Genomic DNA, 19,402 nt, shown 5'->3' on the forward strand with positions numbered 1-19,402 from the left:
AGTGACCACTCCCCTGACCTGTACCTTCCCTGGGAGGTGTCCAGAGCTCCTCCAGTGTGCTCCAGACCTCTGCCATCTTGGAAACAGAGGTGCTGCTGGCACACTGGACTGCTCTGAGTGGCCAGTGCCATCAGGTGACGTCAGAGACTCCTTCTGATAGGCTCCTTCAGGTGTTGCTAGCCTATCCTCTCTCCTAGGTAGCCAAACCCTCTTTTCTGGCTATTTAGGGTCTCTGTCTCTTGGGATTCCTTAGATAACGAATGCAAGAGCTCATCCGAGTTCCTCTGCATCTCTCTCTTCACCTTCTGCCAAGGAATCGACTGCTGACCGCGCTGGAAGCCTGCAAAACTGCAACATAGTAGCAAAGATGACTACTGCAACTCTGTAACACTGATCCTGCCGCCTTCTCAACTGTTTTCCTGGTGGTGCATGCTGTGGGGGTAGTCTGCCTCCTCTCTGCACTAGAAGCTCCGAAGAAATCTCCTGTGGGTCAACGGAATCGTCCCTCTGCAACCGCAGGCACCAAAGAACTGCATCACCGGTCTCCTGGGTCTCCTCTCAGCACGACGAGCGAGGTCCCTTGAATCCAGCAACTCTGTCCAAGTGACTCCCACAGTCCAGTGACTCTTCAGTCCAAGTTTGGTGGAGGTAAGTCCTTGCCTCCCCACGCCAGACTGCATTGCTGGGAACCACGACTTTTGCAGCTACTCCGGCCTCCGTGCACTTCCGGCGGAAATCCTTTGTGCACAGTCCAGCCTGGTTCCACGGCACTCTAACCTGCATTGCACGACCTCCTAAGTTGCTCTCCGGCGACGTGGGACTCCTTTGTGCGACTTCGGGTGAGCACTGTTTCATGCATCTTCGTAGTGCCTGTTTCTGGCACTTCTGCGGGTGCTGCCTGCTGCTGAGAGGGCTCCTTGTCTTGCTCGACGCCCCCTCTGTCCCCTGACGCAATTGGCGACATCCTGGTCCCTCCTTGGCCACAGCAGCATCCAAAAACTTTTACCGCACGATTTGCAGCTAGCAAGGCTTGTTGGCGGTCTTTTGGTGGGAAAACACTTCTGCACGACTCTCCACGGCGTGAGGGATCCGTCCTCCAAAGGGGAAGTCTCTAGCCCTTGTCGTTCCTGCAGAAACCTAAGCTTCTACTGTCCAGTAGCAGCTTCTTTGCACCCACAGCTGGCATTTCCTGGGCATCTGCCCATCTCCGACTTGCTTGTGACTTTTGGACTTGGTCCCCTTGTTCCACAGGTACCCTCGACTGGAAATCCATTGTTGTGGCATTGTTGGTTTGTGTCTTTCCTGCAGAATTCCGCTATCACGACTTCTATGTCCTTTGGAGAACTTTAGTGCACTTTGCACTCACTTTTCAGGTCTTGGGGTGGGCTATTTTTCTAACCCTTACTATTTTCTAATAGTCCCAGCGACCCTCTACAAGGTCACATAGGTTTGGGGTCCATTCGTGGTTCGCATTCCACTTTTGGAGTATATGGTTTGTGTTGCCCCTATCCCTATGTGTCTCCATTGCATCCTATTGTAACTATACATTGTTTGCACTGTTTTCTAATACTATTACTGCATATTTTGGTATTGGGTACATATATCTTGTGTATATTTGCTATCCTCATACTGAGGGTACACTCTGAGATACTTTTGGCATATTGTCATAAAAATAAAGTACCTTTATTTTTAGTAAATCTGTGTATTGTGTTTTCTTATGATATTGTGCATATGACACTAGTGGTACTGTAGGAGCTTCACTCGTCTCCTAGTTCAGCCTAAGCTGCTCTGCTAAGCTACCATTATCTATCAGCCTATGCTGCTAGACACCCTATACACTAATAAGGGATAACCGGGCCTGGTGCAAGGTGCAAGTACCCCTAGGTACTCACTACAAGCCAGTCCAGCCTCCTACATAAGGTAAATGGCGAAAAATGAATGTATGAGGGAAGTTCCTGCTGGCCATTGGCACATTCCTCGGGGACTCGTACCTCAGAAACTCATTACAGATCAGATGGAATTATCATTTATCTACTGCAGCACCAGACTAAATGAACATCGTCTGAGATATTTGCTAACCTTCCTGTTTAACAAAAGAACACATTCCCAACCACCTCTAAGCATCTGCCTTGAATTTCCGGTTGCTGGCCAGAAGGATTCCATCAGTACTCTTACAGCTGCTGCCATGAAGTTCTTCCAAAGGTGAACTGACCCAACGGTTGTTCATTTCTTAGTAAATTACATTACAGTAGTTTACATGTACTGGATTAGGAGATTTTCTCTGGAGGTTCATGCGAAAACCAGTCTCCTGTGATCAGGAAGCACTCGGATTGGCTGTCTGAGCCTTCCTAGCCAGTCAACAAGGTATGCATAACATTGCGATGAAAAACCCCAGTAGGCGGACACTGCTGCATGGAGATTGTGCTCCGAGGCTCAGGTTGACATATCCTATTTATTTTGGGCCGAACCCAGAAAGAGACCTTAAGCCATTCTCAGGAGAGGACCTGGCATAAACCACAATTCCAAATAGTTTCCTTAGCTATTTTACAAACAAAGTCACAAATCGTATTGGTGTAGCCACAGTTGCTGTGAAACAGAAGCATTGTAAGCGTGGAACCCCCATCCGTAATATGACAGCACTCTGTAACCTGTTGTCTGGATGCCACATACATTTAGAATTCCCTGGGACTCCCTTCGTATTGGCATACAATCAGAACGCCTCCAGCCCCTCTGTTTGCCCTTGCACCAGCGTCTGTAGTGCAGTGCTGGCACAGGGGCAAAAGTGTTCCCTAATACACAAGGATCACTGCCCCTTGAAAATGAAGGAATGCCCCTTAGGGAATGCCCTGGTGCAAACTTTATGCCAGCACAATCCTTATTACAGAAGGGGCCACATAAGTATTTATTGCTGGGCTCTTCACTCAGCCCCACCCTTTTTAATCTTTACATGCTCCCTCTGGCTGATATAGTACACTCTTTTGGGCTGTCACTAGTTTCCTATGCCAATGACACTCAACTGGTGATCTCTATCCCCCATGATCCCAGCTGTAACCACCTCAAGTTGGTTCCTTGTCTCCAGGTAGTGGCCTGCTGGATGGCCAACTGTAAGGTCAAGATTAATGCAGATAAAACTGAGGTTATGATACTGGGTAATAACCTCAGCAAGAAAGTTCTAAATCCACTACCTGCGTGTTTGGAAGGACTCCTTAGTCCTAAATATGTGATCAAAAGTCTTGGAATATGGCTAAACTCCAGTCCCACTTTGGAGCACCAAATGCAAAAGCTTGTGGCCAACTGCTTTGGCATTCCCAGACTTTTAAGAATGGTCCTAAGCCTTCTCCCTTTTTTAGCCAGAAGTCTAATTGTCCAGGCTCTTTATATTTCTCGTCTCAATTATGGCAATGCTCTTTATCTTGGCTCCCCTCGATATGTGATGAAAGGGTTACAGACTATACAGAATGCCGCTGCTCGGCTTCTGGTGAATCTTCCCAGGCAACATTCTGCAAAAAATGTTTTGGATGGCCTTCATTAGCTTCCAGTGGAGCAACACATTCAATTTAAGACCTTATGCATTCTGCACAAATCACTTCACAACAAAGGCCCTTCTTTATTAAGATCACTTGCTGCCCATACATTCCTGGAAGGCCACTTAGATCCTCTTTTGCCCATCTGCTTCAAGTTCCCAAAGTCAGCAAATATCGGTGGGGCAGCTGCACTTTTTTCTACCAGACCCCCCAATGTGTGTAACACTCTTGCTCTTGAGCTGCCCCTATTCTATAACAAGCTTTCCTTCCGAAAGGCCTTGAAAACCTGGCTTTACATCAATTCGCTCCTGCTAGTTAGTTGACATCAATTTAAACTGTTCTAGCGCTGGGAGGCCTTCAGTAGCTACGCTTGTTACAAGATCCTAAGAATAAAATCCGCTTCTGTACTACCAAAGAACTCAAACAGAGCAAAACAATGGGGCAAATGCCTGTTGTGCTCCTGGGGAACTTTTTGAAATAGAGTCTCTGGTGGCTAGATCAATTCTTCTATTCAGCAAACAGGAATCCGACAGTCTCTGTCAACTCCCAGCTTCCCAACTTCAATAACATTTGGTGCAGACAGACCACATGTCCTCAGAACAGGCCCAAATGTGACATGTAAGTGCAATACAAGAACCTTCTATTAATTAGTACTCATGCGGGGTTCTGATGCTGCCACATCAAGGGCAGCTTTCACTGCTACATCAGTAACAACAGCTCCCAGGGTGAAGTCAGTGTGGGTATGGCACCTCCCAGTGTAACATCACTTGACAGTGGTTCCCTCCTGGCACAAAGGGGTCTCCAACTTGGTCTGTTCACTGGTCCCGACTAAGACAGGTGTCACACTTTGCTCACCAGGATCCTCTTGATAGAATTCCTGGCGGGCCCTGCTCCCTCCAGACTCACTCCTTCCCCTCACAGGGTCCACTAGTCTTGGGAGCCAGGCAGAAGAGTGATGCTCCAGTCTCCGGGAAGTGGTCTTGACTTCCTGGGGGATGGCCCCTCACCCATAAGGTACACTAGCAGACCCTGGCTCCAAGTCCTAGTTCCAGCAGCTAGAAGCCATGTCAATCTTCAGTCCTGTCAGGGGGCTGCAGTCCTCACCTCCACAAGCCTCTTCAGACGCTGCGCTTCCAGAATGGAACCTACAGTCGTCCATGGTATGCATCATACACAAACATACATGCATCCAAGCACACTCATGCAGGTATCACATGATCCCTTGTGCAACACACAAGCCATGCAGGCCATGGGTTAGTTAGGTACACAGCCATGAAACTTTACATGAGTGAGCCAGTAGGCCCCACTCCAGTAACACAGGTAAAATGGCTGTTCATACTAATCATCACTACTGAACACAAAACCAGAAGTTCTGCCACCACCATGTTCATGTCCCCTAACTCCTGGTAGGGGCAGTTAACCACTAGCATCACAAGGGTAACGCTTTGGGGGCCCATCACAGTTTAACCAGACCGCATTACCATGTGTCATGATAGGTCATAGTGCACACACATGATCCATGTTCACCCATTACCAAAATCATTACCAGGGGTCCAGGTATCCATGAAGCTGGGGCACCCAGGGTACAGATGCACGTCCATTACCATGCAAGGTACTCTTTTGTCCCAACAACACAACTAGCTACTTAACTAAGGTTAAAACACTGACAATAGAAATATTTTGAATTGTTTTCTAGTAAATAACTACAATTACAGTGGAATTGAAACAATAATGGAATATAATAAGCAACCAAAGCTATATGCTTCTTTTTACCTTTTATTATTTGTATGAGTATTTTTTGTTTCACTGACTGACAACTCACTTTAGCTCTGCATCAGCACTTTTGAACACGTGGCACTGACTGTGATTTCTGAGCACTACTTACATCTTGGCTTCATATAACCCACAGTATGCCAATATGGGATATGTTTTGCATTTTTACTCTATCATTGATAATTAATTTACAAATGCTAAGAGTCGAGGTTGATTTTTCAACGCGCAACGTATGTCATTTGAGGTCTTCATTGATATTCCAATGAGTTCAACAAAACCACTGTAAATATATCTCTTCAAGTGTGAGGCACCTCATGAGCAAGTGTATTAGGAGACATGCGAGAATAAACTCTTTCATGGAAGCATGCAGATACCTACCACCCTGGAGTGGTCTGCTGAAACAGATGAAATCACATCGAAGGTGAACCATCCCTCTGTGGAGCATGCTTCCCTTAAATGTAGTAAAGTCCACTAGGAATGACAGAGGACAAACCCATGTAATACACATTACAGAATAACGCTAGGAATAACAGAGGACAAACCCATGTAATACACATTACAGAATAACACTAGGAATAACAGGGGGCAAACCCATGTAATACACATTACAGAATAACACTAGGAATAACAGAGGACAAACCCATGTAATACACATTACAGAATAACACTAGGAATAACAGAGGACAAACCCATGTGACTACACATTACAGAATAACACTAGGAATAACAGAGGACAACCCCATGTAATACACATTACAGAATAACACTAGGAATAACAGAGGACAAACCCATGTGACTACACATTACAGAATAACACTAGGAATAACAGAGGACAAACCCATGTAATACACATTACAGAATAAGACTAGAAATAACAGAGGACAAACCCATGTGACTACACATTACAGAATAACACTAGGAATTACAGAGGACAAACCTATGTGAATACACATTATATAATATGCTTGGCACCCTAGCCAGGAAGTGGCAGAAGGCAACCCATGTGAAAAGAGACTATGCCACGAGCTGTACTATTTGCTTGGTGGGGGCTCTGGCCGTGAGTGGTAAAGAGAAAACCCAAGTAAATGGGGGTAATTCCATCAGCTGGATAATATCCTGTTGGGTCGGGCCAAAGTAGTCAAGGAGCCACCCACATGATATCATATGCTTGGTAGTCAATCGGGGATCAGCTGAGTTATATGCTCTCAGACATCAACCCTGGAGTAGCAGAGGAGGAACCCCTGGAATGCTGTGATGCTGTGAGTGCCCTAGGCATGACACAGGTCTTGCCATATAGCGAATCACACTGTACATGATAGAAAGTGCTCCTGGAAATGAGGACAGAACCAGAGTGCATTTCCTTCTAGGCTGAGATACATCAAACCATGGAAATGAGAATTATCTTATGATCTTAGCATGCGTAAGGAGGGTTAGCCCAGGATTGACAGATGAGCATTACAATGCTAATTTCATTTTTTTTTAATTCAGGCAAGGTTTAAATCAATTAAACGGTGTTGTAGCAGTATTAAATCTAAGAATACCTTTTGGCGGTTTTTCGTTCCAACTAGTGAAATTCATACCGCCGATAACACTTTATGGCAGTGGCATTGTATACCAACTTGTAGCCATAAAATATAATTTCTCTTGAGGTGAACGGGAACCAGGGAGGTAAACCAAAAGCAACTGATGTATAATGGTAGCGGGAACATTAGAGGAAAAAGTAAAGGGAGTAAATGTGTGAGACATTGGATGGAGTACCCCAAATGTCAATAAAGGACATTTTAACACATTTTATTTGATTGACCCTGTACTCCTCGCAAAAGGTTCTGTCGCCTAGAGAGTATTTAGGCTGCGGGAACTAATGTTAGAAGCACCTTCATTCCAGGCCCACCATGACAGAAACCAGCTTTAAGCACACCCAGGAACAATTTATTTATGTTTGGGGCGTGATTTTTCGTTTGTTCGATTATAATTAGAAGACCCATTACTTTGCTGATTTTTACCTTTTGCACATCGCACAGAAGGAGTGTGGGGTGACTTTTATTACGTGAGTGTAGGGTGACTTTTAAAACATTTCTCCCGGTTAAGTTGCCCAGTCCACTCCGTGAAGGGTGTCCTTACAAATCCTCCATTTTATCCTCTTGCCTTTGTGTCAGACTACAGCAGCCATTTTGTAAGCACGAGCTCTAGTTGTCCGGCAGTGAATTTTCTGCAGACTGCCAGCCTTATGTAATGAGAGCTGCCACGCATCTATGAGTAGAGGTGTAGCAGAAATTTATAAAAATCCATTTTTGATTTCTTCGTGGATTATACTGCCTCTGCCTGAGGCCGAGGCACTTTCTATTATCCTGGCTACCTCCGTAAAACACACAAGGCCTGATTTAGATGTTGGAGGAAAGGTTACTCCATCACAATGGTGACGGATGTCCCATTCGCCGATATATAAATCCTGTAGCGAGTAATGTGATTTATACTTCGGCAGATGGGATATCCGTCACTGTTGTGACCAAGTAACTCATCCACTGGAATCTAACTCAGGCCCATAGTTTGATTGCAACTGTTATATAGAGCTCTTGGGTCGACAATTTTTATTCATCCTCACTCCAGAATAGGGTGACCAGATGGCCCGTATCTCCCTGGACAGTCCTGGTTTTTAGAGGATTGTCCTGGTGTCCCGATGCTTTCCTTAATTTCCAATTCATGTCCTGGTTTTTAGGTCAAAGGTCAAGTCAGCCTGCAAAGGACAACTGAGAGGTATGCTATCATTAAGCAGCGCAGGAAAAGTCGGATGCATGTTCCCAGCAGAAGGGAGACATAGTGGGGAGGAGGGCAGGATTTATATAGCTTTAGCTATGACAGAACCTCAACCCTGAGACCCCTGTCCACTCTGTCTCCCCTCTGCTGACAGCATGCAGCCGACTTGGAGATACATACATATATATATATATATATATATATAATCACGCCCCTTCCGTGAAAAAAATCGTGACAAGCCAGACATGAAAGTAAGGTCAAATTCTTTAGTCCTACTTTTATGTTTTATGTCCCGACTTATACTTCTCAATCTCTAGTCATCCTATTCCAGGAGGTTATCTCTATAGCCTTTTTGTACACTAACAACATGATTGCCCTTAGAAACTTCAATATCCATAAAAATACAGCTTCAGAGACGGATGACAAGGAAATCCTGAGCATTTTTATCTCTTTCCATCGAGTTCAACATGTCGAAGGGTCCACCTATTTAGCGGGGTGTATACTAGATCACATTTATGCAAGAAAATACCTTATTATTAACTGTTCTTGCCTAGATCTCCCTTGGACTGACAACAAAAAATCACGTTTACCCTAGAAAGGGCGAGAGATTTAGCTGCACTGTGTTTAAATCTAACACAGAGCATTGACCTATGTCAAAACTGGACATTTTGAAACTAAGCAAAATCTTGACCGTCTCTCAGCCGACATTACACATGAGATTAATGCATTTAATGAGTATTTTTTTAAAATAGGTCATAAACGCCCTTGATGTGACCCTCCAAAAGGAAACTGGCACTTTTCATCAGGTTCTCCTTTCAAATATTTGGAAAGGCACAACGGGTTTTTAACAACTACACTGACAAACCGGCTCATAAAAAGGAAATACAAATCTATAAATGATTGTTAACTTCTGCTGGCACCTCCTAGTCCCATAACTGTATTTCATCTTCCCAGAACCCCATTAGGGAACTGTTTGTGGCATACAATTTATTGACTAACCAGGATGCTTACACTCCAAAATGTCAGCCTCCTCAATACTTCTGAGGAGATAAAGCAGATTTTTTCCCTTCTCTTATCATCTTTTTTTGCCTCTTACCCCTTCACTTACACAGCCTGACATCAATCCGATGTCTTTAAAGTTCTGGTCTACTTTTCACCATATACCACAGGAGGTTAATCAGTCTAAACTCTTCTTCATTAAGTTGTGCTCCTGTCTAGGTCCTTTACCTACCAAGATTTTCAGGACCATTGCCCAATAAGTCACTGAGATATGTAATCAATCCTTACTAATTGGTTCCGTTCCTTCATTTTGTAAGACTGCACTGGTGATTTTACTTCTAAAGAAGCCTACCTTGGACCCAACCACCTTTTCCAACTACCGTCCTATTTCCCTCCTTCCATTGATGGCTAAAATCCTGGAAAGTTGGGTGAATTGTCAGCATATTGAGAGAAACAATCTCCTAAATACCTTCCAATCTGGATTTAGATGCAAATTGAGTCCTGAGTCTGCACTGATCACCTCTTGTAATGACATTCGTATGATCCTGGATTCTAGTGGGGGCTCTGTGGCTCTCATTTCATTGGATCTCTCAGCAACTTTCAACGTTGTCTCTCCTAACATCTTGCTGAAGAGTCTGTGCTTGAAGGGACTTCAAGTCACAGTTCTGCAATGGTTCAAGCAGCTGCGGCTCGTCCATAGAGGGCGCCAGGGCGTCGACCCACAGCCGCACTCTGCCACTAATTGCTTTAGCTTTTATAGCTTTTACATCAAAACAAATGATTTCATAGATCGTTTGCTTGTATGTAAAAGCTGCAGTGTCAGGCAGGTGGCAGAAGAGGACTCAACTAACTATATTGCGCATGTGTCACGTGGAGGCTGTTGTAGAGCAGCCTTCACACATTCACAATGCATATTTGATATGCTGCACTAGTGTCAGGTAGTGCAGCACCTCATACAATGGAGTTTCAGAGCTTGTCAATCATGCATCCTTTAAACCTACCAAAAGCCGGAATAGAGAACAAGCATTTGGAATGCAATCGGTCGCACATTTTCTCCAGTTAGAGCTATTTTCGTTGTAAATTCCTAACCGGACTTTTCTTGCCACATAAATTAAAAGTAAAACAGTTGACATAAGCGAGCCGATCCAAAGCGCCATGGCTGCCATGAGCATGAGCGCGAAAAAGAGACACAAAAGTAAAAAGAAGTTCGCTCACAGTCAAACATATCAGAAATCGTGCAATTATCCATGTAACAGGCTCTATCTGCGAGGCGGTAACAAAACCTCCCAAGGAGGGACAAACAAAAAGCATTTACCAATGATGAACAAAGTATTTTTGAAAGGCAAGCCCACAAACAAGTGAAAGTGATGGGCGTGAGGTGGGTGTGGTTAAAAGGCACAATACTTAAAACAGGTGAAAGCACTTGCACGCTCAACCTAAAAAGGGTAGAAGCAGAGGGAACTGGCTCTGCTGTATTGCCAGAGGAAGGTGAGTTGGGAACCCTTGGCCATGCTCTTATTGTAGATGACTGCCTTTGATAAGCTGCGGGACTTTGTGTATTTGACATTTCACACGTTTTGTCAGCTGTTCATCATTCATCCATTTGCATGTGCTGTCTTCTTTTTGCTTTAGTAATGCTTACTCTTCAAATTAGCCTCCTGCCTTCAAAGCCTACGCTCTTAATGGCAGTGGCACCAAGGCTATTTTTCAGTTTTTTGGCTCTGAGTGGTTCTTTCGTCCTCGGGGGAGCACCTCAACCCATGTCTTGATTGCAGCCTTGAGCTCTCCTTTAGAGAACATTTTTATCGAGCGTGCCGGTTTACATTGGTGTAAAGTTAGTGCCATCCTCCTCACATGAAAGGAGGTCGCAGATTTTAGAACAGGAGTCACTTTTTTTTTATAAAATAGGTTCGTTGCTGTCAAATGGCCCACATGTGAAAATCATAGGTTCGTTGCTGTCAAATGGCCCACATGTGAAAATCTCTGTGACGCATATGAAATAAAAAGGCAGAAAAGTAAAAAACAGAAAGTGCCAAATCATTTAGCTCTGAATGTATGGGAGAGATTCGTTCACTTTTATAAAAGTGAAATGGTACGCCCACAGGCTGCCCCTTCTTCGATTATCCTCCTGTTTTTTGCTTTTCTATCATTGCCATTTTCTTGCTTTTCAAGCAGTGTGCATGCGGTTCCCTGCTTCCATTCACCACTCGCTCTGCAAACTTATATAATAAATATATATATATATATATATATATATATATATATATATATATATTTTGTAAGCAAGGCCATTTGTTTTGGCTAAAACCCGTTATGTAGACTAGCACGAATATATTAATTTTGCGGAAACAAGTGGTCTGTGCCTGGATCTGTACAAGAGGGGAGAGACGGGAAGCAGTTACATACATATATATATATATGTATATTTTTTTGCAGGGGGAGTGGTGGAGGGGGTTGAGGCATTTTTCATTTTGTATTGGGGGGGGGGAATCTCATCTTAATTATGATTTTCCAAACCTCTTCTTTCTTTCTTTCTTTTCATGTCCAATGTTTCACTCTGTTTTCAAGTGTGACACCTTCAGCCATTCTTTTTTTTATCCAACTGCCAACCAACCCATTGCATTCTGGGAGTTCTGTCTAAGGTCATCATTTAATAGGCGTCCTAAACTCACCGCCAAAAGATACACTATACTGATGGTAGGCAGACCTTGATGAATAGCTAAAGCCTCACATTTCCACTATTCCTACATACTGCAGGAGTCAGGGGCAGACCATCCCTGCACTGCCCCATGCTGTACTCTCCTGCTGATGATTTGATCACTATCAGTGTTGTTTACCAAGTTGCTGCAGACCTCCCCTTCCTCTGCTTGGCCTCCTTAACCCCATCCCACACCACCCAACCATGATTCCCCTGCACACTGTAGCAGGAAAGTGCCTTCACTCTCTCGCCCAACTGGACTGGATGCGTCCATAGCTATGAGTGCTTCTGCAGCCTGATCTGTGCCTGCGTGCAGGGAGCACAGGGTGAGTGGTATATTTGCAAGTGCATGATTAGTGCTGCGAGTGTGTAAGTGCAGTGGGCATTTGTGAGTGCAAGGTGAGTGGTGTACCTGTATGAGTTCAGGTTGTGCAATGTAGCTGTGAGTGGAGGTTGAGTGTTGTGTCTGTGAATGAGCAGAGTGAGCAATGTGCTTTTGTAAGAGAAGGTGGAGCAGTGTTGCTGTGCGGGAGCAGGGTGAGTGGTGCCTGTGTGAGTGGTGTGCCTTTGTAAATCCAAGTGAGCTGTGTGAGTGCAAGATAAGCTTATCAGCACAGGGTAGCTATGTAAGTACACGGAGATCAGGGTTGTGATGTGAGAGGTGGGTGTGCTGTGCATATGAGTGAGGGAGTGTGCTGTGTCTCTGATTGCAGTGTGAGTCTTGGGTCTGTGTGTGCAGTGTGGTGAGCAGAGGGGGGTACCATTCCCACCCAGGCAAAAGAACTCCCCTTGCACCTCCCTTTCAACTCACGCCTGCTCGCTGCACTAGCTAGCTTGCTATACTCAGGTCGAACCATTTCACCCCACCACTTTTAAAATCCACCAGCCATCATTGGGTTCAATAATTTTCTGGGATCCAAATAACAGGTTGTTCCATACCCTTCATCATTTAGAAAATAAGTATGCTGATTCTCTCAGGGGTCTGCTTTAAGCCCCACCTTATCCAGTCTGGAACTGGCCCCTTAGCAGACCTCATCGCATCTTTTAGTTCCCAATTCTGTGCCTATGCACACAACACCAAGTTGATTCCTCTGCTTAGAAGAATCTGAATTTTTAAGATATTTTTAAATCTTGTATGCTGGTGGTAGCCAAATGGATGAACCACAATTCACCCCAGTTCCGGTCAGATAAGGCCAAGATCCTAGTGTCTGGAAATTCTGTGGGCTTAGTTCAGCTCTTGGTGGCCTTCTTCTTTGGGGACCTGCCCAGACCCAGCCAACAAGCTATGAATTCTGTGCATCATTTTATGTCAAGCTCTTCTCTGACGCACACATTCGGAAACTCATTTCAACCTGCCTTCTGATTATAAAGTTAATGAAGAAGATTCCTACTCTCATACCCAATGAGTTTAGGCAAACGTTGTTTCCAGTCACAGGTTTTAAGTAGCTTGGACTGCTGTTTATAAAGGAGCATATGTTGACACCGTTCGTTGGGGACTCCAGGGTTTGATGCTACTCCAGGGCTGCCAGGGAAGTTCGAATGTCCTGATAATGGGAAGCAAATACATTTAGCCAAATTCATGATAACATTTACTAAAAAAGTGAAATGTAACACAATTTGGGGAGAAACTTCATCACAAAGGCATGTCACAATACTAGGCACTTCATAATGCCACAAAGGAAAACTCAAGTGCCGTCTCACAAAACCTAGGTGAAAACGCATGAGTAACATTCTCTTCCAGGAGGAGTCTCTCCACTCCAGATACCTGATGCAGTGATACGTAGATACAGTGCAATACCCGCAATGATGTGCAGAGAGGTATCCTCTATACCAGTAATTTTGGAAGACTAATTTGCTTCTCTGAGGATGAGTCCGTCCATTAATTTTGAACAAAGATTTTACCTGATTCATATCTTTCTTGGACAGAGTTTCAAGCTGAGGGACAAGATGCAACTCCCCCAAATCACACAGCACACAGTTCACATAATGAATCTAGGGGATGTTCAGCCCTTTATCACACGAAAAACAGTCTAGGACTGATTCCCTCTTGAATGCAGCATGCAGATTAGTCCATATCGAGCCCCACAACAACAATGGGCCTAGATTAATGGAGTCCTCTGTTAATCCATCCCTAGCTCCTGGTGAAAAATAAAGGTGGGACAAGTAGTTGGGAAGCCCAGGAGTCTCCTCAATACTCCATTTTGCACCCCCTGAAGTGTGTTAGGGTTGCTGTAACTCCATATGCCTATGCTGCACATTAAAACGAGGAGACAATTTCTCCTTATTATCTACAATAAGGGGACCACAGGTTTTCTTCCAATGTATCTGGCCAGGTTGAAAACATACTCAACTGATCCTGAAAATTTACACCATACCGCAGAGAAATAGGGTCCCCAATTCCCCTTTAAATCAAAAACTATGCCCAGTTAGGAAAAATCTTGGGTAAGAGCCATGGGATGACTTTGCTACTTGATGCCCCGGCTGAGCGCCAGGATTGTGGTCTTACAAAGAACATTAAAACAATTGCATAGTAAAGGGGCTGAAAGGGCCAGTGCGGTTTTGTATATGTCCATTGGCACCCATCTGGACCAGGAGCCTTCCTAGGTGGGCTTTTGTTGGGAAAATCTACCACCTCCTCGTCAGCCCCAAAATTGCTTAAAGAGCCATAAACTTTTTTTAAATGTTCGCCCCAGGCCTCCTGGCTTATAGTGGTGATAGCGGTATTCCATTTTTTTCTCAATGACTTAATGTTTCCTATTGCAGCCCAGAAAGCTCTTGTGTCTTTCAGTCTGCAGGCCCTCACCAATTCTCCCCACGACTCTTCTTGTAGTTGTTTCCGCCTAACCCTTAGCACATCCCCGTAGAATTGTCTGCATTGGCACATTCTCTATGCATAACTTGGTTTAGCCTTTAAAGCCTCATGCACTCACCGTAATGCCTTTCTACATACCTGGTCAAACCATTTACCATTTGAACCCATCTGGCCTTCGACTGCAAGGTTTTATCAGCAGACCACTCAGCACTGAACCCAATCCTGCAAAGTGTGTGCATGAAAACAATCAGTTGGCTTAAGACAGGCAAGTACCAAGTGGAGATAGTTGGAGCACATTTTGTCTAGGAAGGTGGCCATATGCACATTTCTCCAAACCAGACGATGCCCTTGCATTTTAGTTTCTAGATATTGTGAAATCAGGATTATCGGACCCCACCCCGTCCTCTTCAGGATACTTAATTCCAGACACGGGGGGGTATGGTCACGATGTGGGCTGACATCAACTTTGGCCCCTGTGACCCAAACACAAAGCGCCTGATCTATAAAAATGCAGTCTGTCACGAAGGAACACCACCCCCTTCTCAAAAGTTATTTTTGTTGGGTACAGAGGATCATATATTTCGGTGATATTCTGGAGATTAAGCAGTTTGATAAATTGATAAAGGGCTTGACCCCCCCACCCTCCATCCCTTGGTTGTCTTTCACTCCCAATAGTACGGCTATCAAACATAGCTCGTGCATACTGCACTCGGGTGGGCCCTAATTTGACATTAAAATTAATCCCATGATAATATTAAAACCACGTGCAAAGATGCTAAAAATTCCTCAAGACCTCATATAGAGTTTGACAGCTCTTTAAAAATGGCAATGTGATCTGAGTCAAAAAAGCCATTATAGACATTAATTAGGACAATATTCATACCATTTGGCTGAGTAGTTAAAAAAGCTTGATTTAAGAGGCTATCAGAGGGGATCTGTGACAATACAATCCAGTGTGGCTTTGAACCAAGATGTTAAACCTGCCTTGGCCCGGCCTGCAGCAGAGCGAGCTGGGGGGACCGAGTACGAATGGTAACCATCCAAAACTATTTCCTGAGTAGCCCACGTTTCCTGTAATGGAGCAATGTCATGCTTATGTTTGTACGGCCCCCAACCAATCTTCATAATCCAATTTGCTAGCTAAGCCAGCAACATTCCAATAAAGTATATTCACACCATGCTTCGGGGTCCCAAGTCAAGTTTGGGTGAGCTTGTTGGATGACACAATCCCCTCATTACTCTTGGGGACATTAATATGGTCCAGGGTAAGTAGGGTGTTGGAGACAGCCACAGGCTCCGTGAAGGAGAAAGGTTTTGGCGTGTTGAAGGGGCTGAGTTAGTCATTTTCATAAATGTCACCCAAGGGGGGGAATCAATTAAAAACAGGCACAACAAAAGGAGGTATTTGTGAAGGATTGGGGTTTGACCTTCTGGCCAGTGCCCTATAAAAGAGGCCCAGGGGCAAGACCCTGATCTTACTTTGGTGGGGAATAGCTGGCCCTGGGTGCCCAATCAAATGCCTAGCCATCATGGGATTCCTGAAGCTAATGATAACACAATCTCCCTCAAACTCTTTTCTGTTTTCCCAACAAAACTCACCCTTCTAACCATAAGTATGTCATACAATACACAGCCTCTTATCCTACAGTCTCTCCTAACGGAGTAGGCTGCTTTATAAATTATTCCCAAAGTGGACTCGTTTACCCTAGGATGCAGTTTGGGGACATCAGCTAATATGGCCACTTAGGGACAGGCGGTTGGAGGGAGGTCAAATTCTGTAATAGTTATCAAGGGATAAACCTACTGCCTCAAATGGGTTGGCAGGGCTTCCTGTTAAGCGGGAGCCCGGCTCTAATGTGATCTGTACTGGTGTATTCAATGGTGCAACTTCCTCTGGCCCAGTGAGAGAGAATCAGTTAAGTCAGGCTGGAGAGCCTCACTGGACACACTTGCTGACAACGGACCCTCTCCTCAGGAAAAGATCGCGCTACCCGTGAGTCTTGAGCAGAACTGAAGGGAGCAGAACTAGGGGGTTTCTGCGCAACAATCTTTACACACCTCCCAATCCTTTCATCCCTGCTACCATCCCGTCTACAATCCATGGCAGGTAGTTTGGCCTATATTCAACCCAGGCAGTCAAACACCCCTGACATTTTGCAATCGATGCTTCCACAATTTATTTGACCAGTTACCTAAGCAAGTCCTCAACAATCTCTTTTCAAAGATAGGCACCAGATTTTATCCGGTCCAATGGAACAGGCATAGCGATTTTGCAGTTCTTAAGAGTTTTGAGAGACGTTTCTGGGGAAAAGACCTTTTCAGCTTCACTGAAGGAGACGAGAGCTGAGCTGCTGCATGGGCAAAAGGGGGGCAAGACAGGATTAGGGCAGTGGGTTGGATCCTTGCAATCCACCACCTTGGTGCTAGCATAAGGGTCTGAGTCAGATTGCGACAGGACTGTCTAAAGATGTTTCTCCAAAGAGGAGGATTTCCTTATCAAGTGCACCCACTGCCTTTTCTATATCAATCTAGTGTGCAGATTTTCTTGGCTACAGCCACTTCCAGGTTTGGGCCTAATTTGCACTTTACCATCGTTGATTCCCTTGGAGTGCCAAATAACAATGAACTCCTCGGCACACAACAGATAACAACAATAAGATTTCACAAATAGAATGGCTACAGTGTGACAGAGGAGCTAGTGTCAGGGGCGCAGCCAAATGGTGAACTTGATGAAAACTGCAGAGTGCCTCGAAATGTAGAACCAAGTGGGGATCTCAATCTCCTCCAGGCTCTGACAGGCCCGCCCTTGGTGGGAGCTGACAACGCGCTTTATAGAGCTTGATGGAGGTATGCAGGCTCTTTCCCGTGGCCTTGTGTATGTGACTCCAAGCGCAAGTCCTCCTGGGACAGTGAGTCCTTTGGCAGCAGGCCAGCCGGTGGCAATTGTTTATCAATGACACCTTTAAGCATTTCAAGCCCATGTTGGTTCATTCATGAACTGAATCGTCAGCACCATTGATGCATAGAAGCCAGTCTATAATTTTCTTATTGCGAGTGACGTCTGAAGTCTCTAGTCACCTTTGTTCACAAAATACTTTCACGGTCTTGATGAATATTTATTTTCTTGGTCTCCCATAAACTCGGCAAGGCAGATAAGCAGCTTCTTGTCTGTGGCTGCAGGAGCTGCTCTGCACACACTCCTGATTGGGGCTGCCTCCACGGTGCACTCAACCAATCCAGCCTCCCGGCTCAGATTGGACTGGTGCACTGTCTTATATGTAAGCCTTCCCCTATATTTGTCATGAAAGCTACAAACTACTCAAACCACAGCAGCACTGTTAGTGAAGATCATAACTAAGCATGCAAGTATATCAATGCTCCTTAAACCACTTCACAGGCTAGCTGTACAAGAAGGATTCCTCTTCAAGGCACTGTGGCCCATATTTATACTTTTTGATGCAAACCTGAGTTAGCGCAGGATTGCATCAAAAAGTATACCGCCCGGCTAGCGCCATTCCTGGATGCCAACCTGGCATCATATTTATGCTATGACGCTAGCCGGCGGTAAGGCCCAGTTAATCGTCAAAATTATTGACACTATCCAGGTGGAGGAGGCGTAGGGGAAACTGGAGGTTGTGCGTGAAAGAATGGCGCTAGTCAGGTTAGAGTCAAAAAAATGACTCTAACCTGATTAGTGTAATTTTTTCCATGCACAACCCCCATGAATATGACTCCTGTGTAAAGACAGGAGTTATGCCCCCCAGCCCAATGGCCATGCCCAAGGGACTTATGTCTACTGGGCACGGCCTTTGGGCACAGTGCCATGAGGGGGGCCAAGTTAGGCCCCCCATGGCACTTAGAATTTTTTTTTTAAATACTTACCTGGACTTACCTCGGATGGGTCCACCCATCCTTAGGTGTCCTCCGGGGGTGGGTGCGGGTGGGTGGGGGTGTCCCTGGTGGCAGGAAAGGGCACCTGTGGGGTGATTCCATGGTCTCTGACGATGGAAAAAGGCCCACAGATCCTCAAATGCCTGCCCATACCCAGGCGTTAAATAATCGTGCTAAGCAGGCTTAGCAGCATTATTTAAGGCCCTCCTCCTCCTGTGCGTGAATTCAGCACGGGAGGATAAATATGGTGCTATGGCCATAGCGTGGGTTTTTACCCGGGAACGCCTACCTTGCATCTCATTTACACAAGGTAGTTTCCCGCAAGCAAAAACCGACACAAACTCCAAAACTTTGGTGCTAGACAGGTCTAGCGCCAAAGTATAAATATGGAGTTTAAAAAAATGATGCAAATTTGGCGCAAACAGAGTATAAATATAGGCCTGTGTTACTGTCACAAGGCAGTTCACTCCACCCCTAAGAACTACATTTCTTCATTGTTTTCAAGGTATATTCCTGCTAGACTTTGGAGCTCTACAACTTCCTGTCGGCTTTCTGTCCTCAAGTACCACAAAGAAAGTTTTGGTGGGCATTCTTTACACTCTTCCTCTCGATATCTGTTCGGAACCACACTTACTAAGGTTCTGTAAAACCCTGAAAACACATTCATTCCGGTAGATTATTATCCGCCAAGATTGCAGCACCAGGATACCCACGTGCAGTCGTGCACTTTATAAAATGAAAATTCAAAAAACTGGGCTGCCGCCACCCTCACAAAAATCTAGCACGTATATTTCTTCTTGATTTTCAGGTGAGCATGATATCACAAGGAAGCTGATACTCTTATTTCTGGCAGTTTCCTCCTCATCAGTTGCATTTCTTTCTGATTGGACTACATCACTGAACTCAAGTCCAAGAAAAAGGAAAAGGAGTTTCCTTTTACCCCCCACAGCA

This window comes from Pleurodeles waltl, chromosome 7, assembly GCF_031143425.1.
Source record: "Pleurodeles waltl isolate 20211129_DDA chromosome 7, aPleWal1.hap1.20221129, whole genome shotgun sequence".
NCBI lineage: Eukaryota > Metazoa > Chordata > Amphibia > Caudata > Salamandridae > Pleurodeles > Pleurodeles waltl.